The sequence below is a fragment of the Stigmatopora argus genome, chromosome 19 (assembly GCF_051989625.1).
Source record: "Stigmatopora argus isolate UIUO_Sarg chromosome 19, RoL_Sarg_1.0, whole genome shotgun sequence".
Classification (NCBI taxonomy): Eukaryota; Metazoa; Chordata; class Actinopteri; order Syngnathiformes; family Syngnathidae; genus Stigmatopora; species Stigmatopora argus.
This window is the reverse complement of record NC_135405.1, coordinates 5,537,773-5,563,728: the sequence shown is the minus strand read 5'-3', so window position 1 is coordinate 5,563,728 and position 25,956 is coordinate 5,537,773. Positions and strand designations below refer to the sequence as shown.

Here is a 25,956-nt window from a genome sequence, read left to right as displayed (position 1 = left end):
TTACGATGGCATGGAAAAAAACAAATGTGATTTTTCTAAATGCACTTATGACCCATATGGTTTTGCTGAGGCAGTTAGCCCCTATGCCAAAATCTGTGGTTCCATCTGGTCACTGTGGTTACTTTGAGCCCCCCCAACTCTTGCTTTCACTTACTACCACAGCACGTCATCCCAATTTAGAAATAGTCTGACAAAACATCCCAAGGGTGTCTCTTAGTGGATGCCTGCGTAAGAATTAGCGCTCATCTTGGGGCGCCTCAGATGAATCAAGAGAGCCTTATTTAGCCTCAACTGGCCTCATCTCTTGTGAAAAGTAAGAACAATGAGTGTGAAGGAAGTGGAGGGAGATCTGGACAGCTTTGGTGTGAGTGACAATGTAAAAGTGAATCGATTGAAACGGCATCTTCTTTCAATTCCCATCTCCCAGAAGAGCAAAGGCCGCTCTTTCTGCCACGATCAGGTGGCACGAAGCCCAAGCCAGGCGCCTGAACCATGCACACATTCATTGAAAGGCACTTTGTAAAAGAATCACATATGGCTGTTATCGTCCCACTGGACTTTCATGATGACTCTGCATTAGGGGACTGGTCCTCCAGATGGCATTGTTTTTCTTTCTGTCTATACATATTTTACATTTAATGAAATGAGGTTCAGTTACAAATTCTTCATAACCAGCAAATTGCACAGTTTTGGCAGCACGCCGGATGACTAATTAGCAATGCTTCAAAGTTCTGAGATCCAGGATCCGATCTAGTGTTCCTGTGTAGAATTTGTCTGTTCTCCCTTTGCCTGCGTGGCTCTTCTCTAGGTACTTCAGTTTCATTCTACGTCTAAAAAATGTGCAGTTTTGGTGATTTAACACTCCAGATTGTCCATAGGAGAGGATGTGGGCCTGAATGATTCATTGTATGTTTATGTCCTGCAGTTAAATGCTGACCAGTCAAGTTTGTACCCTGCCTCATGCCCATGGTCACATGAGATGGTTCCAACACGCACGACCTCCAAGAGGATAAAATGTACAGATAATGAATCAAAGCAGTGATTTTGGAGTGATACTCTGAATTCCAGTTTGCCTGTAGTGTAGAGCAGCGTCATTGAAAAGCCTTAAGGGCCTCAATGGCCTATATTTTGGATACTTGTGCCCCTGAGGTAAATATGAGTATTTCTGACCTAACCAATGAGACAGAAATGTGTTTTCTCTACTAAATTTACTTTGCAACAATACCAGGCTATGTAGTAGATTAAATGCATGTTGTAATAGTAAATTGCCTTTTGAAAGAAAATCAGTATGCAGTGGTTGAGTTATTTCTATTTTAGGAATAGAAGGCCTCACTCGTGTGGTGCAGTGCAAATTTGTACTATTTGAAAACAACTACAGAAAAAAACTTCACCGCATTCAAATTTCCGACTGTTGTTTTTTCATTTCATTTCATTTTCTTGCTTTGTCTTTCTCCCTTTTCTTTGCTCTCAACATGGCAAAAGGCAGACCAAATGTACTCTCTACAAGAAGTAGAAAAAAAGCCAGTACAGCTGTCTGATAGCATGTCACATTAAGATGAATGTGTCATCGCTTTGGTCTTGATCAACTCTATAAAAAGACCGCATACCCAGAATAATGTCACTAAAACAATGGGGTACTTGACGCTAATGCCGGCAAAGGATTGAGATACATCGACCAAAGTGACATTTCAAATATCATGCCAGGCTGCTGCATTGTGTTGTCATGTCAACACTCCATGGTAGCTGAGAAGGAAGATGATTTTATATAATACAGAAAGTAATGAAAACTGACTTCAATTGAGACAAATAATAATTGCTGAACTATACTATTCATTTTTTTTAGCAGCACCTTGTGGGATGTCATTAGTTTCTAACGTATTGCAAGAACAAAAGGATAATTGACGGTTAGTATGCATACTGGTTTTCTTTTTCAGCTTAGATGTTTTTGTTGTTGTTTTAACATGAGACTTACCATTTGGTTTCCTCTGATGTCATTTCTATCTCCTGCATAGTCCATGGGTAAGACATTTTTACCGTCATACGAGGACTTTGACAACTTGGTACTGTCATGAATGAATTGATTGGAATACTTGGCAAAGACCTTGATTAAATGGTTAGACCTGGACCTGGTGGAGGCATTGGGTTTTGATGAAAAATCATGTGGTTGCAAATTGAAACAGATTCATCTGACAGACCTATCTTGTTTGAACTAATTTTTTGGATTTGTTATTTTGGATTCACTCAAAAGGGAGAGCTTTTAAAAGTTGTAACCCTGGAACACCAGTAATTTCTCCTATGATCTACATTAGAGACATACTAAAATGCAGGAAGTCCCCACTGTCTTTCAAGTTCTTTAAATACTGCTTCTTGAATTACCATATGTCCTGATGCTAAAGGAAGGGTTGGTAAATCAGTATATATCTAGTATAATGACACTTCCTGTCCCACCAGTTAGCTAAAACCCTGTCTAATATTGTGGTTTTGTCATCCCGAATGTCCTTTTCTGATCTTTCCCTGGAAACAGATGTTAAGTATCCATACATTACCCAAAATACTTCAGATGTGGAAATCCTGTGTTTTATTAAATGGTGTATGTAATTTTGACACTAAATACCATTTGTCATAGCTAGTCACTTGCTTGACACAACCTTGGGATCAAGCATGTGGTACTGTCAACGTAAGAGAATATAGGCCAGTTATGCCTGTTTAAACTGACATCCACAGTGATGTGTGATGGTTAAACAAATAGACTGGAGGCGGAACGTTGTGCACACTGTCACAGACAAGTTTGTATCTCGCCCTCTGAGAGTGGCTTTTTTTCCACACAGAGAACCTCTTTGTTCTCCGCCGACCTTCATCCAGACACTTTTATTTGACAGCAAGGTGTGCCCTGCAACAGCCCATTGAAGCTGATGTCCCCCTGCAGCTGCCAGGGATGGTGATTATGACTGTCATAAAGAAGTCCATCTCCTTGGTGCACAACAGTTGGAAAACAGTCGTGGGCACGAGTACAAAGATATGCAACCGGAATGACAAAAATTCCCCAGTCCTGTTATTCAAGTGTTATGGCAACTAAGGGCTATTAGGTATTTCTCATGACTATCTACTTTCCCTTGGGTATCTGATATCTATGAGGGGGAGTCTTGAAATGCCTCATGGCGATAGCCGGAATGCACGGGCTACATATGGAAGCATTTTAGACGCCTGCAATCGGTTGGCCGCTAGAGAGATGCAAGATGAAACATTGCTAAATGTCCTCTTCAATGTATCTCTTGAAACGAGAGTGTTAACACATGTTCCATTCCCAGACTATCTGGCCATGCATGTGTGTGTTTTGAGTTGTCGTATAGTAGGTACTGTGTGATGGCAGTGGGTTGTGTAGTAATACGCCAATTCAGTGGTGGGCTACGTCCACCTTGGTTGATATGTTAACAAGAAGAACTTGTCCTGATCAATGGGGAGTTTTATTTCTGCTGTACAAACACATGGTTACACATGGACTTTCCAGTGAAACACCAACACACAAAGCACAGGATAGCCAAAATTTCAAAAATGTCAGACATGTGAACAAAAAATTGACATTAATGCACTACATGTTAAAAGGAAATGTCATTTTATTACACTAAACGACTAACACTGTCCAAACTGTGCCAATTAATTGTCTTTATATACAGCCAGAGAGTTCATGTGTCACTTCTGAGCACGATAATCCATCACAACATTGATAAAACACATAGCAAGTAGCAAAATATCCATATTGGTGGGTTGTTAAAACAATGATTTATGCATATTGTATGAACAATCTCTGCTGTGTTCCTAATGCAAGTGAACCATTATTCAATTGCAATAAGGTCATTTAGAAAAATACAGATGTCAGAAACCTGCAGAAACCTTCAATATTCACTTAATTCAAAACCAATACTAGTTAGTCCTAACAAGGTCTCTCTTTTAGACTTAACCCTCCATTTACACTTGACCCTCCTCATCCACGCACAATCTGTACTATTTTTTGATGATTTAGGGCACAGGTCGGGAACCTTTGGCTCGCGAGCCAGACATTTCTCTTTTGATGGGTGCTTATGGCTCTCTGCTGACCTGTAAGCTAAAATGTTGAACCGGCTGGTGAGACCTGAGCGCACCAATAAAAGCCCCGCATTGGCACATCAAAGTGCTGCTACATTGACCTAAGGGAGTGATGCGTTGGCACATCTCTCTGTTCGCGACACTACTTCGACGAATGGCAGCCTCGTGTTAACACATCAGCGGCGCCGATAAAAATTCTAGTGCCTCTGCATCGACCAATGTGAGGCTGGCGTTGGCACATCTCTAACTCTAGCGCTGCTTTAGTCAATTCTTCATTGCATTAGACTCCCTTCCGAATGCTGCATATACTCATTGATTAGCAACCGGGTAACAATGTCATTGAAATAATTTAGATACTTATTGTACTTTAAAAGTGTTTAAATGACAAAAAAATGCAGGCATTTATATTTACTTTTAAATTCTGGGTATGGCTCTCAAGGAATTATATTTAAAAATATGAATTGTTAGTGGCTCTTTTGGACAAAAAGGTCCCTGACTCCTGATTTAGGGCATCAATTTCTAAACTATTCCCCACGGGCCACCTGCGGCCTGCTGAAATCGCTGACCATCCCAGTCAAACTGGATTGGACGTCTGTCGCTATCAATGGCAAAGAAGATTTAATACTTAAAACACACACACATTATGAAAACTGTATTCCATTTCTCTCTTGGACAAATAAAAGGGGAAGGATTCAACCCCATCAGATCCTTTAATTTAATATTTATGAAAGCAGCCCTTGCAAAAAATAAAAAAATATATGTTTGGACACTCCTGAATCAGGGCTATATAAATGAATTCACTTGACTTGGATATTTGAAGAGCTACAATTTCTAGTATATTGGATTGCAAAAACCTTCCCACCCATCCTCCTGAAACACAGGAGCAGCCATATATTTAGGGAGATTGCTTGTGGTGATCCTCCATGATCCTGGTATTGTGTGAGATCAGTGCAGATTATCTCAACCACAAAGTTGCACCACAAAGTTATCTCCCCATCAGTATGCTTCTCCCTTTGGCTCTTAAATGTCAGTAGTTTACTGACGTGCTTTGCTGTGTTTGTTCAGTATTTGCATGCATAGGATACCAGAGCCGGTTTTCTAAATTCTCTTTTTTTTCCTCACACATTTTCCATGCAAGTGACAGGAGGTGCTGGTGACAGCGAATAAAAGATGCCATTCAATCAGCTGTAAACGTCTAGCACAACAGCTCTGCAGTGAATTTGACTTTTATGAACCTGTTAATTTCCCTTTCTGGTTCATTGTTGATACTCTCACAAAGGCAATACATCTTTATACGGGTATCACCAATTTTGTAGTGTTTGCTGTTTTACTGGGGTACATTTAATGTAAAATATTTCTCAGATTTAACAACTTCCATCTATCTGAGAGGGGAATAGAAAAACAGAACAGCATGAAATAATTAATTTCTATTTTCTAAAATAGGATTTACCTGCATATTCTTCAGGTCCTGAATGTGTCTGCAATTCCTGTTTGTTGTCCTCTTTGTGTCATGTGTCTACAACATGAGGCATCTGATGAAGCCCACAATACAACCCTGAAAACAAAAATAAAGTTTGTTTTTTCAAACTTTGGTCACTGAATGCAACACATTCATTGCAAATGCCAAAATGAAGGAAGGCTGTGTTTTAAATGGATTTGTCAAAGTTAAAAGGAAACAGGTGGACGTAATTTGGTGAGGCAATCAGAGATGAAAAATACACTCAAGTGTCATTAGTGATGGAAACATTCCAAAGTGGTCAGGTTAAAAAAAATTAACAGTCTTTATTTGGGTTTTGAAAGCCCAATTACCAGCTTTTAAGGAGCCATTTAAAATGTTGATCCTTTTTTTAGCGCACTAAAATTTTATATGTGCTAGATTAAAATTAAACATTTTGTAGCTATCCATTGTAGTATGAATTATCAGAAAATAAAATATATTACAGGATATGTATACTTAAAATACGTGCAACTAAATAGCCTGAAATATCAAGTAAAATTCAGACACACCAAAATATCAAATGCAGGGTTTTAAACCCAGGAGAAAAGTAAAGTTTAACAGTCTGAAAATTATGTTAACTTGTATTTTTTTATGTCGATTAATAAAACATGAATACCAAGCTTGAAAAATTGAAAAAATAATCAAAAATATTTTTCAATATGCACTATTGTAGAAACATTTGACATGATGATCTATACATCAATAGAAGTATATTAAGCTTCTAACCTCCTATCTCATCTCATCTCATTTTCTGAACCGCTTTATCCTCATTAGGGTTGCAGGGGGTGCTGGAGCCTATCCAAGCTGACTTCGGGCCAGAGGCAAGGGACACTCTGAATCGGTGGCCAGACGATCGCAGGGCACAAGGAGACGCACAACCATGCACCCTCACACTCATACCTAGGGGCAATTTAGAGTGTCCAATTAGCCTACCATGCATGTTTTTGGAATGTGGGAGGAAACCGGAGTACCCGGAAGAAACCCACGCAGGACCGGGGAGAACATGCAAACTCCACACAGGTGGACCGACCTGGAATGGAACACAGGACCCCAGAACTGTTAGGCAGACATGCTAACCACTTAAGCTGCCGGGCCGCCTCTAACCTCCTATAATCTGTCATATAATGTTTGTGATAGGAAAAAAAACTCCCCAAAAATCTGAAACTTCTCTATTCATAGTATCAGTAAGGAATTTTAGCCTCGTTTTAGCCTCGTTGTTTGCCATAGTTTGGGGTTTTGAACTGACAAAGATTGTCACACTATGATGCCTTTTCGCTCAAATAATTATTTTTTTTTGTATTCACTATAAGCAAAAACATAGATACTTATAGTAACACCTACCTCAGAGAGTGAGGAAAAAATATATCAGTGGGCGTATCACCGAGTATAGATTATTAAAATTAGTTATTAAATGCAGTAAACCCACCCATTATTTGGTGGATCTTGACAACTACCTGTATCAGCCTTGCATTGTTATGGAGATAAGGCTGATTAATTGTCATTACTGAATAAAAGCTTCTCATTTACAGCAGATGTAACATTTTCCGGATGGATGAGAGATTAATTGGGTTTGTATATTTTTTTAATAATAAGAGGGAACTAGAACACAGAGGCACAGATAGTTGATATACAATAGATTGTATTAGTTACAGTGATGAATGGTGTAGCAATCTTAACTAAAGTAAACACTCGGTGTAAAGTGAGGAAAATGCAGCTCCTACTCTTTAATAGCATGGAACAGAAATGCTGCATTGCTCATGGTGTGTGTCATAATTACACAAAAAGTCAGGTCCCTGTGGAGGCAAGGTGTTAAGTGTTTTTTCTTCAGAGATGATTATTCTTGGAAAAGAGTAAAAGCTTGTAATGCAACTTCAGAACACTCAGGAGGGTTTGTGTGAGCTTAGATGCTGTTCTTTGCCTTTAAGCCAAGATGCCTGTATAACTAAAATGCATTCATAGTCATTTGCATAGAACACCAGCATAATGATCATTTTATCTTAGAGACACTACGATCCCGTTAAGGTAGAATATCTTTGGAATCAGTGTTGTGATGATGTCCTTCCATTTAGTTATGGGTGGGATTTAAATGCAATCTTCCACATTACGTTGAATCGCTCTAAAGTGGACATGGCTTATTGAATAAGGTACGATATTGAGTTGAGAAGAGATTATGTGGCTGAATAACGGAGGTGTAGATAATTTTTTGCTAAAGCCTGCAGTTCCTTACCTGCATCATTAAAGCAAAAAAACAAAACATAGTGTGCATGACCTTCATAGGAAACACGGTTGCAAAAAAATTCAAAACATGCTAATATTATTATTTTTTTGAAATATTATGATGCAGAAAATAAAATACAAAACAATTATACGTGAGCCCAGGCATTGTGTGACAAAGTACTGGCATCATGTCATAAGCGTACAGCAAATTTAGACATCCAGCATATTTTTTGGTCTGAATATGCCATTTGACTTCGAAAGTGATTGATGTCATTATTCGTCCTCAGCAACTTTACACATGATTTGTCATGATCGGTCATTTTACCCCTATCTTAAATTTCCTATTACATATAAATACTCTGTGTGTCAATTCTAATATCCATTTCATGTCTCAGATCTTTATTTTGGTGGCTCATACACTGGTTGTTTAAAACGTGTATTGGGGATAACATGCATTATTTGCCACCACTGAAACTGGATCATCTTATTTCCAATAAATGTGGCACAGCCACCTTTCACATGGAGGACTCTCCAGTTTACAGTTACGTTTCACGTTGATGCATACATGGCCAGACTGTTGTCATGGCATTTGCCATCAGCGTTTCAGATTAAAAATGATTCAACACAGAGTCATCTATCCTTTTTAGAAGTTTGAATACTATCCAAATCACAAAGCTCTCTGTGATTGTCATTTTTCAATTGCTATACAGCATATATTATTTTTAATGCAATACAGATGCATTACTACAATAAATGTTCATGTTGATAAAATTACACAATTGTCACATTGGTCGTCATCAATTTTTCATCCATGTGTGAGAATCTAATTTGAGTTTAAGGTTGCACTATAAATATTTTTATACAACATTTTTTCCTTGTTTACACATAGTTTGCACTTGTTCCCAAAAAACGCTGCTCACACTTTAGTCACAATTGCAAATTTGTGTTCCATTAAGATAGATGCTTCCAAAAAGTGACATGCAAACTGTATCACACAATCACATAAAGTTAGGTTTTCTAAAATATTATATAATTCAAAGCTGAATTTCTTAAGTAAATATGTTTATTCATAATATAAATATACACAGATTAATGTCAATTGGTGTTACAAATCAGATGGTGGAACCTAAAGGGCGAAAATAAAACTAAATGAAAGGTCATGATGGATTTTAACATTTAAAAAGTAAATGTGGGTTTCACATCACAGGGGAGTTGAGTCCATAGTGGTTACTATTTTTTTGAAAACACTTGGGATTGAGAGAAAAAGGCCACAATGCACTCCTAGTTAATAACTTCTATTTCTTTGTTGCACAATGTTGAATCTGTGCACAATACCCCTTCTTTTGAGACCTCTCCCTGGCTGCATCACATATTGTCATTAAAAAGAGTTCATCACCTCCATCAACACCACTCATCATTTCAGGGAAGCAAACAATTCACAAACATACACCATCACTGACGCACAAGGCTGCATTCTTCCTTTTACAATACAACTCCATTGAAATTTTAGAAAAAGTAAACAACTGTTCAGTAAATTTTCAAAACTGACAATGTAAAGATCCATTCTAGACAAATGTAACAATAAATAAAGTTATATAAAACAAAATACCTCATAGCTGGTCTAGTATTTTATTGTAGTAAATTAGGTCATTTTGTTATGCTGTGTGTTAATATAATTTGGGGAGCTATTTAAAACGCTGATACGTGCTGGAAATAAGTGACCTTATTGTTTACTAGAGCTTTAATTGAAGTAGAGGTTCACACTAAACCTTTGATTGTTTGTTGAGTTCCATTTATTGTTAAAAGGAATTTCTGTATTATTTTATCAGAAAAAAACTTTTCTGTAATCTGTTTTTGTTCTCTCTTTCTTCAAAACAGACAAAAAAAAGCTTTTTTTCCCTAAATAAAAACTATAAGAACTGTGCCAAAATAGAAACTGTATGCTTGAGCCCACTGTCCAATCCATCATATTTTTGAATCCCCTTTAAAGTCTGTAACATTGCTTTGTATTAATTTGTGCTGTTTGTGTAGTTCCCAATATTCTAAACTCACCAATGTTATCAAATTCAATATTGGAGAGCGATCACATTAAAATGTAATACACTTTAGCCAATGAAAAGTAAAACCACAATCATAAAAAAAAATGGATCGATGCCTTACAGTGTCTTTCAAAACTGCTCTGATATTTTACATTGTTATGTTGTGTCTTCTTAATTCAAGCCATAAAAAGAGTATACAGTAATGATCGTGAAGCATGATGTCACTGCAAGTGATCAGCTTTACTCTTCATGTGCTTTGTTCCATATTCATAAATGCTTTAGTCTTTTCTACAGTGACACTTTCTTTCGAAAAGAAAGCTAAAATTCTCGAGCCTATGTTGAGAGACCAAGAACAAACTTTCCCAAAAGAACCAATACAAAATGACCCACGTCTTGGAATCTTTCAATTGACTGGTAATAAATGGTTGTCGGAACCAAATGTGTTACTGATGTGCCCAGAAGGTTGAAATGGAAACCTGTTCCGGAATAGCGGCACACACTCAAAGAGAGACATTGTGTAGTTTTGCATTTTATTAGGTAAAGCAATGGAAACAATGTTTTATTTCCGTATCACTCCCTCTAACACATCCTCAGGGCCACACTGAGTGCTTGTCAGGCTGAGCACGCACAACCAGATATGGCTCTACTTCACTGTGTCAAGTTGCTTTCTCATCTCGCATATTTTCTCACGGTTCGCAAGAAGAGCAGGAATACACAAAAAAACAAATGTCAACATTCTGCATAGACTTAGATCTAAGAATCGGAGTAGTTTCTCCAATGCCTGAAATCTAAACATTCAACAGAACTTTGCAGTAATGCACGAGGTCACAATAGAGATCAGCATACTACAACGCACTCCAGTTCAGCAAGCTTTTCTCGTCTTTTTGTGGTTCAACATTTCACACCTCAAAAGCCTGGAAATCCATTGTGCATGATGTTACCCTGACAATAGCATAATGCACGACACCTCAGCATATCTTACTCGGCAAGCATCAATGGATCAACTCTGCATGAGCGTTTGGATTTTTCTTATTATGTGGAAAATGAGAAGCGGACTGCATAATTAAAACCATACAAAGTTAACTTCACATTTAAATAAACTAGACGCCATTATGACCATGCGTATTGTCACTTGTAATCAGGGTTAACCTTGTGTTATTCTTTTTAAGGTTTTGAGTTTGAAATGTAGGAATCAATGAAAAAAATATTGATGTATAAAATACATTCAGTGTTCATTGTTATCTTACCTATGGTCACACATATGTCAATTTACTTACAATGTCCTAAACCTGGGCATTTTTTTAAATTGTGGAAAATAAAAATAAAAATAATAAAAGATTCAAATGAAAAGAAAGCTGCTTATTTTTCTTCCCACATATAGCACACAGGTTTTATTTAAACTTTTGACTTGGCAATTAAGCAGCGCATTCATAACGGAAGCTTTGACACTTGAATTATTGGTTTACCTTATTTCCTAATATAACAATATAACAATTAAAAAATGTTTTTATTTTTATTTTAGAGGTTCCGTTTTATAGTCTTTAGGACTCATTGTCTTGTTTATAGAGTAAAAGAGAAACAAAATATGAAATAAATGATCATATTAATTAGTGTTACGGTCCGGGGGAGGCGGAAGTACATTTGGACCCTAAAGAAGACGACTCGGAACAAGAAGGCGTTTAACGAGATTTATTCAAATCAAAACACATGTGAAAGGCTACACGAAATGGAATTAACAAAAAGGAACCGTGACAAAAAGGTCAACGGTGATCTGATTAAAAACTGAGGGGAACCGAGGCGATGAGGTAGAGAAGGGTACATTTATACCAAAAACCACTTAATATCTACACTAGGCAGAGAATACCATACCTGTCAACCTCTGCCGATAACTGCCCTTATAAATGATTATGATTCCCCTTACAAACCCCCCAAAAACCTTACAAACACTGTACGAGTCGTACGGTGTTTGTAAGGTTTTTTGGGGGTTTGTAAGGGGAATCATAATCATTTATAAGGGCAGTTATCGGCAGAGGTTGACAGGTATGGAATACAAATATTGTAAAACAATCACCGAATCAAAATCAAGACAATACACATCTAGCGAAGAAAAACAAAGGCAAGAGAGGACAAACTGGTGATGACAACTAGCAAGGCACTATCTCAGCACCTGTCCCTTGGCTGGCCTGTGTTTAAATGCTATGCTGATGCAATGGAACACAGGTATGATGCAGAGAGCTCCGCCCACTGCCACACACCTGGGTTCTGTAATGGAAAACCACCGACAGCAGCAGAACATGATGACAATTAGATTTTAGGCTATATCACCCAGCCCTGTAATGTACCAGTACATATATATATATATATATATATATATATATATATATATATATATATATATATATATATATATATATATATATATATATATATGGTTTGGATAATCCAGTAAACCAGTATTTGACATCAAAGGTTGTACTCCCTGCTATTAACACTAAGTGATCACTCAGTGGATATATATAAAAAAATAAACAGACTTGCGCTGAATATATTTAGTCAAATTCTGTGGCATTTATTATCGAGTTTAGTGGTGGTTGGCCTTGTTTGGTCAAACTGCAGGTGCCATCAAGGAAACAGGGTCCCCTGATGAACAACAGAAGAGCACATTTGATTGCTCCACCCATACATAACTGAAAGAAAGCTGTTGAGCATGCCTCATCTCAGCCACAAGTGGAGCAGAGGGCTTAATAAGATTTCTACCCACAGCCATGTTGACATTAAGAAAACAAGGCCTCTGAATATCATCAGCAGGTAATTTCATCTCTGCTGGGCCTAAATTGTTATTATGTTAAATTCCCTTACGTTCCCAATGATCTTGCTGTAGTTTAGTGGTGTACAGGGAGAAAATAGAAATTCACTCACTTTAAAAATTATATTCCCCTACTATAAGTTATATTGTCTGGATAGACAGTTAATTTAAAATATTTAAATATCCTGACTCTGTTGCAAAACACCCAAGCCTTATACGAGAGAGAAAAAATAATACGCAAAAATGGATAATTAGATCAGGATTATTATGTTTTCTTTCACATAAAAAAGGTATGTGTTCTATTACTCGATGGACAAATAAAGAATAGCAGCATCTGGGAAGGCAGTGGTCTAAAAGCCTACATCCTTACCTGAGTCATGTTTCACCAAGCAGTCTCACGTTTTCCCTTAATGTGCTCCAGATGCCCTTTGCAGGAAGATAAAAACATCCTGGCCCACACATCCACTATTCTAGGGAACACCAAGACCCAATAAGATAATTGATTTTGGAGTTGTGTACGCACTTTGTTCTGTTTGCTGCTTTTTATTTCCATTTGGAGCTTTGATCAAAAACCTTGACTACTCGTCAGATCTCCCCATACGGCTGACTTTTCCTGTGGGATGCCAAGCACAAGGCAAGATATATGCAAAAACCTCGGCTGACACATCATTTTGTCAGATGTGACATTTTCAAACAGATGTCCCATCTCCTCATTGTTGTTGGGGATATTAAATTTCTACGTGCCTGTTCCTGAATTCTCTTCACAACCACTTCTACTTTCTCCCGAGGAAGCAACACACAAGCAAACAACTTGTGTTTATTATTCATTTTTCATTACTTGACTACAAATGTCGATCTTGCCTAAGATGTGTGCACATGATTGAATACTTGATGAAATATGGTGACTAAATACATGAATCGTAAGACATGGTTGTTGTGTTAATCAGAAAAGCACACGGTTTCTAAAAAATGTACGGTATTGGGATTTGTTGACATCCTACACTGATCTTTGTCCAGAGGACTAAGAGCATTTAAATATACCGAGGTGCGGGTGATAATGCTGCTCTCGTTTCCCTCACCATTGGCAGAGGTGACACCAGGCCTTCCTGGTGACCTGCACATAGCAGATTAATTTTTCTATATGAAAAACACACGCTGTCCTCCGACAGAAACCATATTAAAACAAAAAATATATTTCTTTTCCATTTTCAAACATTTTTGATAAAGCTAGGGCGTCTAGGGCAGCACTAAAGACCCCCATGCGGCTCCAAATCCTAGAGTTGCAGACCTTGCATTAATGTAACGTAGAGGTTAGCCTCATTTAAAATCAATTTAGGGAAAGCTCAGCATGGGTCTACTAAACATTACGTAACATATTAATTATTATTTTTATTTAAATGACTGTACATACGATAAAATTTCGCTGCCCGATGTTGATATCTGAGTGGTTATTTATAAGTAATTTGGACATCTGTGCAAATGGGTTTTTTCATATATTCTCCGATTGTAAAACAGCAAAGCCACCCAGTGCACTGTTTAATTGTGCCTTGCAATTGGCTTGCAACCAGTTCAGGGTGTCCCCCGCCTCTTGCCCGTGGTCGGCTGGGATAGGCTCCAGCACCCCTCGCGACTCTTGTGTGGATAAGCGGTACAGAAGATAAATTAATGTAAACAGCAAAGCATAATTGTCATTTGAAATGTACACACACATAATAAAAGAGAAAATGACATTAAATCAAACTTGAACGAACCCCTGAAACATTTTTATTTGGGCATCATTTAAATAATTGTAATTTAACTGACACACCGATGGCACTTTTCAATGCCAATTGATGTAATAGAGAAGGGGAACCAAGTTTCATTTCACCCTCGTCAGCATTGTACAAAAATATTCTATAATAAAAGTATTCCTTTTCTTCGTGTTCTGTCACTACTTATGACCTAGTGTTAACATAATGATAAAATGTGCAGGCATTAGTGCAGATTTAAGTGATTAATTGGCATTTTCCAGAGTTTGGGCATGACCAGATTAATTCCTGTCATTAACCCTGGCCAATTGCAGGGCATGCTTATGCCCAAACCGTATTCATCTTATGAGAGAAAGCACATTGCCTGACACTATCATGAATTTCAAAGGCCCACACCAACGGGAGATGTTTCTGTCCTTGTAAATGCAGCCATAAAAGCGTATAAATGAAATTGACAAGACAATAGCTTTCCTGGTGGAATAGAGTCCAGCTTGTAAACAGTGAGGAGGTAAAAGGGAAAAAACTAAACAAAAAAAACAATAGGTCTTAAATTATCTAGGGCAGTCAAATAGGAAGAGGTGTGGCCCCAAAAAATGAACGGTGCAGCTTTTGCTCCAGGCCAGGTCTATGAGGAGGTCATGTGAAAGTGGAATGTGGTTCAGCTGGATACTTGCCTGTGGCTATGTTCAGTCAAAAAAGCTTATTTTTCCTAAAACAAAGAGAAACTGTATGCCACATGGGAGAGACAGCTTCTTACTGCATAAATATAGTGGAGATTATTTTGAATAATTTGGTTTCGAAACATGTGTCAATGTCTTACCACCGGGCAATAATACGTATTTATTTATCTTTTTTTTTTACGTGTGTAGCGTCTGCCAAATTCAAAAAGTACAAAGAGTGCGGGTGGGCCAAGAGGCTGGACAAGCAATTACTGTATAATTACCGTGAATCTTTAGAGACAGAAGGAATGCATCATTCAGCGTATACCTGATGGCAAGCAAATAAGTGACTGACATGTAATAAAATCAGGAAGGGTGTCGTGTGCCACAGTCTTGTTGCAACAGCATGTAAGAAATAAAAATTAAAAAAGAAAATAGTGGCAGTCTGACTGACAATTTTATCAGCCATATAAACACTTTGTAATAAAGTGATACATAATGTATAATTTGATAATCAAATATTCCATTTTAGAAATTGGTTTATTTATATAATCTTGTGGGAAGGGCTCATTAAAGATAAAGTTTAAGTGAAAATAAGAAGTCTGGATTGTTGTGTAAAACCTTTGTGGAGTTTAGATTATAACTGAAGTTTTTCTATTGTGTTGTTTGGGAATTGCGACAGTCACTAAAAGATGAGGTCACATTGTCTGGTGAGGAAAAAAGTGTCAAACAAAGGCTAAAGACTGCCAGACGGAGTAGATTAACAGGAGGAAAGGGCAAAAATGACTAATATGTCTTATGTTTATGCTGACAAAATGGATTTGGGGTCTCATTCCAAGATTGGAATCAGATCCTTTTTAGTCAAGTGCGATGGCAAGAAATAACTGCGAGTTATGCTGTAGATTGGAGTGAAATCTGATTCAAATCAAATTTCCGAGTTATCCTTCATATCTAAATCTGATTTCTCACTGTCCTTTACGTCACTTGTAGATATAACCCAGAACATATGACAATGATATCATTGCTAACTGCTGCAAAAAGAGAAAAAAAAAACGTTCTCTACATCTCACAGTAAAATTAATCTGTCCTCTAAGAGTTTACTACATGCATTATCACCTCCAAAAATGAGTAATACATCAATATAACTCTACTGTTCTTTTCCCATCTTTCTTCCAATCCATTTCCAGTAATAACTTACGGTTTGCCAACCCAAGCATTCAAATACAGCAGTAAACCATCAATTTACCCAATGTAGAAAGTTACTGAATGGCAATAAAGTTCATAGGAGCTGTACTATTTTTTAAATCTTCAAGACCCATTGAAATATAAGTTGCTTTTCATTTCCCTCATTTGGCTTTAACAAAAAGCAATTATCATTTGTAGGTGGCCATGTGGTAAAGAGTATTTCCTCAGTATACAAGTTAAATGCGTATATGAAAAGTGACATCTTTCCAAATAAAAATGCAAACATTAGATTGAAAAGAAAAAGCAGAAGATTTATTTACATTACATATCTGTTAGTGTGATCTCACCCGAAAAGTAAGATAATGGTCCAGATTAGAGTCAGCCTGGGAGTAGTACTATTAAACACATTTTAGCAACATTAAACCACTAGTTATGTGTTACTTTGTTAATAGATGGCGAATTAGAACAAAAAAAAAAAATGCCAATCCAATATCCTGTTTTTGGTGTTTTTTTCAGAGGGTTGGAATGAATTAATTTGCTTTTAGTTAATTTCAATGAGAAACGTTCATTTGAGTTATGAGAAAATCGACATACGAGCTCAGTCCCGGAACTAATTAAGCTCGTATCTTGAGGTACAACTGTATACTGGAATATGCTCAATTTTATCACTGACTATGACCATATACCCTCACTGTCAATTGTTTTAATACATGTTTGCATAATGCAGAAAAGTTAAGTGTGTCAAAACATTTTGTAGTTTGCATAAAGACAATAGATCAGGTATGTAATGATAATAAAAGACAAACGATAAGATATCTAATTCTCAGTACAAAAATATTTGGTGATTTGTTTTTAGGGCTTGATGTATATAGTAGATTTTAAGCTTTCTTCTACTTTAGTCAAGTGTGTCGTGGTACTATTGGCAAAGGAAAGTAAACTTGCCCAGTTGGAATCTCGCAAATGAAATGAGACCGCTTAAAGTACACAAGTCTTATCGCTCAGCTTACTGTAGACCTGCCAGCAAAATCATGACAAGATAAATAGGGAAAACTGAAGTAAAGAACTTGAACATAAACAGTTTGCACCGCTGCTGCCACATGAAACATGCCTCTACATATTAATCCTCCTAGTCTCTGAAGAATCGCTTGCTTTGAAGTGTGTGAGAGGAAATGTCTTCAAACTTCTAATCCTATGTCTTCTATCGTTCTACATCTGTTCTGGGGACATAACAGCTACTGAATGCATCAGTGTTACCAAAGCAATATTAATATGCTTAGAGATCAGATTGAAGAGAGAAAATATGTTTATTTTTATTGTTTTATTTTTTTAGTAGGCGTGAAGACGGACGAAAAGATTAAGATGAAGACTTGTGTGGAATCGACAATGCGTCGACATCACGGAGACGGCTAAAAGTTCAGTGTGGTTGCAGCAAAACAAGGAGTCTCCAAGCAGTGTGCTGCACTCCTGCTGGCAGCTGGTCTGGATAGAGTTCACTAGGGCTTTTTGGGCCTCTTTCAGAAGGCTCCAAAGCAAACAAGAATGGCCTCGCTCACAGCCCATAAAACTTGCATATCAAACCTATGCCAACAGAAAGAGTACAGTATTTCACAAAATGTGTCTTTTAGCTCACCCAAAACTGTACTGGAATGGTTTTTTGGAAGGGTTTATCGAAACCCTAAATTCCCAAATGCCATCAGCCTCTATTTGAATCTCGGGTGATGGCAACATCCTGGTTCTGATGTACTCCTGTAACTGCCCCATACCTATTAATTATGTCTAAACTTACTGTCTGATAAATAACCTAAATGTTTTCAATAAAAACCCAAGCTTTCTAGAATCCTGTCTCCGGCCAGTCTTAGAACTTGCACGGTATGCAGGGCGTGGCTTGCCAAGAATAGCAGTGGAATCCATAATAAGACCTCTTTCATAGTCCAGATGTGATGGCAAATCACCAGATTGTTCAAACTCAGAGCCGACTGCTAGTCTTTGCTGTTCATACAATACCCCATAATTTACACTGGACTGTCGGGTTTCACAGACTGGAGACATGAAGGATGAATGACTGAGTGCTCATCTACGGGTTAATCATGTCAGTTCCTTGCATTGAGATTGCAACGATCCTCAAGCCAAACATTTTAGGTTACACTCCAATCAAATAGCTGGACTTCATCAAGTTAATATGAGACTAAGAAGGAACTAAACTCAACCTGTCAAAACATTTCACTTTCTCTTTTTATCTGATGAATTTTACATTCATCTGCAAAGTAATTATTCCTAAAATTCATTTAAAACACTGGATCTCCTCAAAAATGCTGGCAGAACTTTTTCGGTACTGTATTTTCCATACTATAAGACTTTTCCTCAAAAGCCGTCAGTGTGTCTTATATATAGATCAATATTGGTCAATCCTTTTATTAAACTCGGGGGTCCTGGGTTCAAAGGGTGTGCCTGTTTGTGACACAATTTGTGGTCCTCTGTAGACGGGCATGAAGACAGCACCCAGATATTGTAAATGGGTTTGATTAATTATTATTTCACAAATACAATATGATTCAGAGGTTTTAAACTAGTGCTGACACATACCATAATATTCTTGCAAAATTAAAATTCAATTCAATCAATCAACTTTAGTTACAGTATCAGTTAAACTAGTCATTCTACCAAGTTGCATTGATTAAAGAGTATTGTGGGCATGGTAACAGTATCCTTTTCATGCAGCGTCTAGTATACAAGAAAAAATATTGTGTGTTTTAAAATAAGGTTCTTGGATCATCATTATGTAAAAAAAACAACTCTATTTAATTTCAAGTACTAATGAGTGGCACATGAAACTCGACCTGAAAACATGTTTTTACAAATATAAAGAGGGCTACACATTACCCCCAGGTTGCTGCTCATGGTAATGTTTTATTTTCATCAACTTAATAACGGCTCTATTTTTCTCTTGTTATTTAATCAAATGATATATTATATAAATCATTTCGTTGTTTTCTTAGCAATGAATCATATGTGTTATATGCAGATCACAATGTTACCCCAATCAGGGTGCCTTTCACAAAGAAATGAATCAAAGAGGCCGTTTAAAAACAAGGATAGCGCAGAAATCAAAGTAACACATTATGTATGATTGTCATACATTGGCTGATTGTCAAGATGAGCATGGTTTCTGATTCTCCAACAGAAAATCAACAGCTTTCAAATTCTGGTCAAACTTTTTCATGTCTGAAAATTGCACTAAATAATTCAGTTTGGGTGGCATGAATATCTTAGGAAGTCATTTGCAAATGTTTATTGTCATTTCAGTAGAACGGAAATCAGCAAAAAAAAAAAGTGTCTACTTTGGCAACCCAACCGTGCTTACATGTGTTACTAATGAAAGTGAAACACATGTATAAACTCCAACTCTGCATCCATTTTCTGTATTGTTAAACCTGACATTGACCATTGGTTAGTCTAATCCATCTGAATTTTGATGAGAGGTAAGGTACATCCAACAACATATACACAACAATCATTCTCATCCACACATTTGGAGGATTTAGATTTCCTTAAGGAAATTAACATGCATGTTCTTGCTTATACGAGGGGTGGACCAGGGGTACAACCTTAAAAAAAGCAACTCGACATTAGGAGATCATGTAAGGCAGATGTTCTAACCACTGGGACATATATATATAGGTAATGTAATGTCTATCAAACCAGACTGAATTCTACAGTTTATATGCTGTTCATACCAATTGCCTACTTCCCAGAGTTGGCTGGGATAGGCTCCAGCAGTCCACCACCCCCGGCGAACCTGAGCATAAGCGTGTGCGGTCGATCGGTCGCCGTCTTTTGGTCGCGGTCTTTTGGTCGCGGTCTTTTGGTTGCGGTCTTTTGGTCGCGGTCTTTTGGTCGCCCGGACCACGAGAACGGGCGACCAAAAGACCGACGACCAAAAGACCGGCGACAAAAAAAGGTAAAACAACACGGTCTACGCATCAATAAAAGCCAACAATGGCGATGAGCAGTTTCACTGAGCCGACGTGTGAGTGTATAAGAGTTTCTATGTACATGAGTTGTCCCCTTAGGAAGGTACGTCAGTCAGGGTCTTAACAAGTTCTCCAAAAAAACAATAAAAGTCCGGGAAATTTGGAGCTTTTCTTTAGCCTAATAATTAATAGGGCATTAAGTATGACTAAATAGTAACTCACAGTTTGTATTTAGGGAATTTGAGCAACAATATAAATGGTAATTATCAATAACCTTCCGGGCGACCAAAAGACCGGCGACCAATCGACCATGTACCAGCATAAGCGGTAGGGAAAATGAATGGATATGATGTTTAAATGTAAATGTAAGTTTCACACTGATGAATACTAAAGAGTAATCTATTCTTTTTAGAGGTCATCATTTTTATTTTTAAGCCCCCCAAACCATGCATGCATGCTCAAACACGCAAATAGTGCATGAACAGTCACGAGTGGGAGATTATAAAATTGAATAAAAACAGCAAGGAGGAGAATTCATCATGGCAAAGGGTTAGATTTCTCTGCCCTTTAAAGCAGCTCCGTGTTTTCTTCGTGTTATTCTCATCTCACGTCAAGGTTGACTCTAATCTAATGATTGGACCTCAAATAGCCAGGTATTATCTTCCAAAAATATACACTCAAAGCAGACTTTCGGAACTACTGAATTATGTGTTTGTTTTAAAAGCAGCAGTTGGAATTCTGCTTCTTCTGCACCCTTGGCAGGATGACGCTTTGACCCACATATATTTATACAGTATGTGAACATTAGCTTTTTTTTCTATTCTACAGATACTTAACTCCAATTAAACACTATTCTTCTATTTGCCTATAATTACATTATTGCTGGTATTTCAGAATTATTATTTTTTTCTCAGTGCCTGTGGTGCATGTGAAGAAAAAAAACGAGAACAAGCTTCTCCTTGTGCTGAATCTTCCAGTTGGCTTGGGACCAGTCTCTACTCAGTCTCCCCCTCCTTACCATTTCAATACTTCTCTGGTTGTTCACCACTCTCTAGTTCCTCCACTACATATCTGGGCTGAGTCTTGAGGTCATGTCCAGACAATGTCTGATTCATGCATTCATACCTCAGCTGAGTCAAAGCACTTTTACCCTTGATGGTTGGTGGATTAATTTAACATTTTGCAATAATTTTAACCAATTTGAGCCCAATGTTCGTGTGAGAAAATTTTAGAATATTTTTTAACATGTACATGTACATATTCCAATTTTGTTTTGTGTCAGACTCGGGTTGGTTCGCGGGCCGCTTTAATGACAACTTGATTTCACGTGGGCCGGACCATTTTAGATATCAATTTAGATTTTTTTTTATAAATGGATTAAAAGAACTGGATTAAAAGCCCTGAATATTCAGTTTTTTATAGATCTAAAAAAAATGTTTATTTTAGCTTTTATATATATATATTTTTAGATTTTACAAAATGATTTTTGAACTAAAAACACAGAAAAAAAATGATTGAAAAAGTACAATTATTGATTTAAAAAAGGGAAAATCAGGAAATTCAATATACATCTATCCTCTTCATTTTAATTTGATCCTAAAACAGAATTTCAGCACTCATGATTTACTTTCCCAGGCCACACAAAAAGATGCGGCAGGCCAGATTTGGCCCCCAGGCCGCCACTTTGACACATGTGCTCTAAATGAAAGAGACACTGATAAAAAAAAAGCAAACACACAAAATAAAAACAATATTATACTTGCATTCTTCTTAAAAAAGTAATGCTGCACTCTTCCGAATTTTCAAATGTTTCACTATTTCATATTCTCATGTTACAAACGTAACGTGAAATAAATACAAACACTTTGTGTTTCATTATTTTTACAATTCTGCAAAATAATCACTTTATTAGGTGTCCACTATTGTAACTTTAGAACTAAAAAATAGAGGTGGTAGTAACGTACACATTTTACCTTTCTTTAGTCATTGAGCATTTGTTTCCTTTTTCAAGGAAAATTAATATTACTACTATATTTATAATTTTTTAACCACTGGGTAATTGACATCATCATATTTATCTAGTTGAATATTGAAGCATTAAAAAATACATTCTCAAATATTTAATTTCATGAGGACTATATTTTCCCTAAAGTGACAATGTGGGTTCTAAACAGCTCAAAAATAATAATACTTGAGCCACCCGATGGTGTAGTTGTTCTTCCCTCTGACTTCGGTGCGGGCAGTCTGAGTTCGATTCTCGCTCGGCGGTGGTTTGTGTGTGAGCGTGAGTGGTGGACTGTTTCATTGTGCCCTGTGATTGGCTGGCAACCAGATCAGGATGTCCCTCGCCTCTTGCCCATGGTCGGCTGGGATAGGCTCCAGCATTCCCCATGACCCTTGTGAGGATAAGTGGTATGGAAGATGAATGAATAAATGAATACATCTTGATCATAGAGATTGCCTCAAAGAGATGAGACATGAGGGGGAGTTGATGTAAATATGCAGACAATATGCCTTTCAAACAGAAATTACTTTTGAAAAGACCAAATAGAGTGATAGATTAGACTATTTGTTCATCCCATTGGCAAAATTCAGGTTACTATACAAATACTATGCAAATTTCATTGATTATTGTTCACGTTGACATTTAAAAATTGAATACCACACCACAGCAATTATGCTACTAGCTCTAATGATAATATAATACAATTTTTTTTGTGTTAATTGCAATTTATTATATGTCCAAAACATGTTTTTCTTTTACATTACTTTTTTGTATTTATTTATTTTTACAATTCACTTGATTTGAAGTTACTTAGAACAATAACTAATACAAGGTAAGACTTTGGGAAAGTTTTTCATAAGTTAATGAATTCTAAGTCACTAAAGAGAAATTATTTGTCATTAACATACTACTTGCCCAGAGTCACATTGCAATACCAAATTCAAAATGAAAAAAACATTAAAAACACAACCACGTTTATATAATTCAAGATATAAATTCTACCAATACATCTTCAGGCTATTCAGTGGAGTGAATCTTTAAAATTAAATAAGCAATCTCAATCAATTGGTTAATTAGTGTTAAATAGTGCAAAGTTGAACTTTAGCTACCACCACAATTACTCCCATGATGGTAAATAAATTCCAGTGAAGCAACCACTACACTAACTAATCACAGAATCCAACCAAAAACAAACACATTTGCAATATTAGACAGGTTAGATCAGCGAAAGGATGTTTGGTCCCATTTATTAGAATCCATTGGCTAGCCAGAGCATGTAATAACATAATAACATGATAATTTTCAATTATTATTATTATCTATTTATTTATTTATCCCCAAGTGAAATTCCAGTAGACATTAACCAGCTAAAAGGCAAATTAATGTCCATGAAAACCCTCAGTGACCTCATTGCATTCATTAAGGAGCTGGGGTTATGTGTTGGTGATGACAATGTTATGTGCTGATATTCCCTGCACACTGTAATGTTTACTCATTAATCATGTCCATTGGCAGTAGTTGCTTGCTGCTAGCGTGTTAAGTGAATACTCTGAATAGGCTTTGTAAATGGAGGTTATTGGGGCAGCTATCCCTGGCAAAGAAAAAAAGAAAACGCTTTTGATCACAGCGCATAGTTATTTTCCAAGAAGAATTGTGTGTTTACCTGCAAGAGCAATGGAGTAATTCATAGCCATTTAAATAATAACACCATTGCAAGATAATTGCTGCTGTTTCACCTCAGACATTTATAGTTATTGCATGAAAATGCTTGCAATTAGTTTAAATTGTTTTTCACATTGAGAAGAAACGTAGGTGACAGATTTATGAGTATAAACATAAAATTCCGACCAATCGTCATTGTTGGTTATGTGAAACCACCATGAAAGGATGTTCTATGGTTTCTTTAAAACAGTATTTGTCAAACCTTTTATATTTTAGGCCACATATTCAATGTTTAAAGCAAGCTTTAAAAGGGACATCAACCAAAAGGTTGACAAGACAAGTGCATGGGGTCAATAAACAACAGACAGAGAGCAGGAAATAAAATGTTACATCTTTTAAGGAGTCACTTGAGCTTTCAGATTTTGCTTTTTTCCCTCCCATTTGCTCTTTTCTCTTTGTATACTTTCCTGCGACATCCTCTCAAACAGCAGGAGAGCGACGCCGATTGGTTTAATTATATGTGCTGTGATTAAGCCGGAACAAGAAACAATATACGAGTAGAGCATCTTGAGAACAACATAATGAAGGTTTGAAATTGTATCTATTCACTACATTTTCACACATGTAAGTTATTTAAGTGCTGGCCGTAGCAACTTTAATGAGATCCTGAAGTGAAATGTCTATAATTAACTCCAAAAATCTAAATTCTCAACTTTTGATGTTTTGATTTCCTTATTCTAGTACAGACAAAATATCCACAAACCTCTACATTTTTACACATTAGACACAGACTACCTCCTGTTTGAGAGTATGATTCCAAAAAATTGCACAAGAGTGTCCATCTTTGTAACCCGGTTTTATATTGCTTGATTTGGATTGCACAATGGGTTTGAATTTTGTGGCCTTTTTAAAAAAAAATATTTGTATATATAGTCACACAACATATTTTTTATAGAGGTAAACTTACCGTCTTTGAGCAACTTGCGGTAATAGCGCAGAAAAAGACTGGCAAACGTAAGCTCATCGGGTCATCTTCACATCCCCGGAAAGCTCCCACGTATGAGGTCGTTAAATTTTAAGCACACATGGGGTGGCAGGAGGCTTGCTAGCGCGTGTCAAGAGGAAAATGAAGGTAGCATTCAGTCAGGCCCGGGAAGGAAAAGGAGACAGACAACAAGCAAAGACGGGTTCTTTCCCTTCCTTCTCTACGTCTCTCATGTAACTTAACCCCTGAGGTGCCTTGCCAAGTAGACGCAAACAGAAGTAGTTCCAGACCTGTCTTACACCAACGGATGTCTCTCCCTTTTTTTTCTCCCCGTTTTCTCTTCCCTCAAGATTTTTTTTTTGGTCATCATTTAACTCCTGAATATTTGCAGGCCGGCGATGAGCTCACTGTGGGCTCGGGTTTCAGAGCTGCACAGGAATGCAAGGGCAGCCACACAGAGAGCCAGAGGTGCTGCTGAGGTCAAAGGCTACTGGGCTCGTGTGGAGGAACACAGTCAAGAGGTTGTCTGTCTCATGGGGTGTCTACCATGTAGGGTGATCTTGTGCCTATGTTTCTGAGGGGTCAGGGAGGATTTGGGGGTAGTCTGAGAGGCCTGCAGTGCTGAGAACAAAACAGAAGTTAAAGGGGTCACAGACAGCGGATGTCGTGAGGCCAAAAGAACATTGGACGGCACTCTCACTGTGGACTTGAAGTTACTGAATTCCCTTAAGCGCCAAATTTATTGCCCACTCAGCATTTTGGGTCTTTGCCTCAAGGAATAATCTTAAGTGAAGTGAGCACAAGTCGTATAATGGATACGGTAATATTCAGAATATACAAACAGACTGAGTAACCTCTGAATGCCATGTTAATATATGCCTCTAAAGTTGAACAACACGTGAGGTTTCAAAATGATGAGAGACATCAAGTAAGATACGTGCATAAAAAGCTATCAAATGACTTTTTTTGCTTCTTCGTTGGTATTTTTGAGTCATGCATAATTCCATAAGATTAGCTGGTTTCAAACATGATGTTACATAAGACTTAACTCATGAAACCGCAACACACGCGAGCATTTAGGGATAGATTTTCTGTCTG

The 25,956-nt window shown here is 37.2% G+C and overlaps 1 protein-coding gene across 2 annotated transcripts in view; it reads right to left on the bottom strand.

Annotated features, from left to right (window-relative positions):
• Positions 1-24,856, bottom strand: part of flrt2 (fibronectin leucine rich transmembrane protein 2) — a 48,113-nt gene extending 23,257 nt beyond the window's left edge. Inside the window, exons 1-2 of one of the 2 annotated variants that reach the window (XM_077587330.1) lie at positions 24,841-24,856; positions 5,534-5,638 (exon numbers count right to left, since the gene is read on the bottom strand). The gene's annotated coding sequence lies outside the window, so the exon portion shown is untranslated. Of the gene's footprint in view, positions 1-5,533; positions 5,712-24,840 lie in introns of those variants that run through there. The other variant, XM_077587329.1, reaches the window with a different exon arrangement.
• Between the last annotated feature and the right edge of the window lie 1,100 nt (positions 24,857-25,956).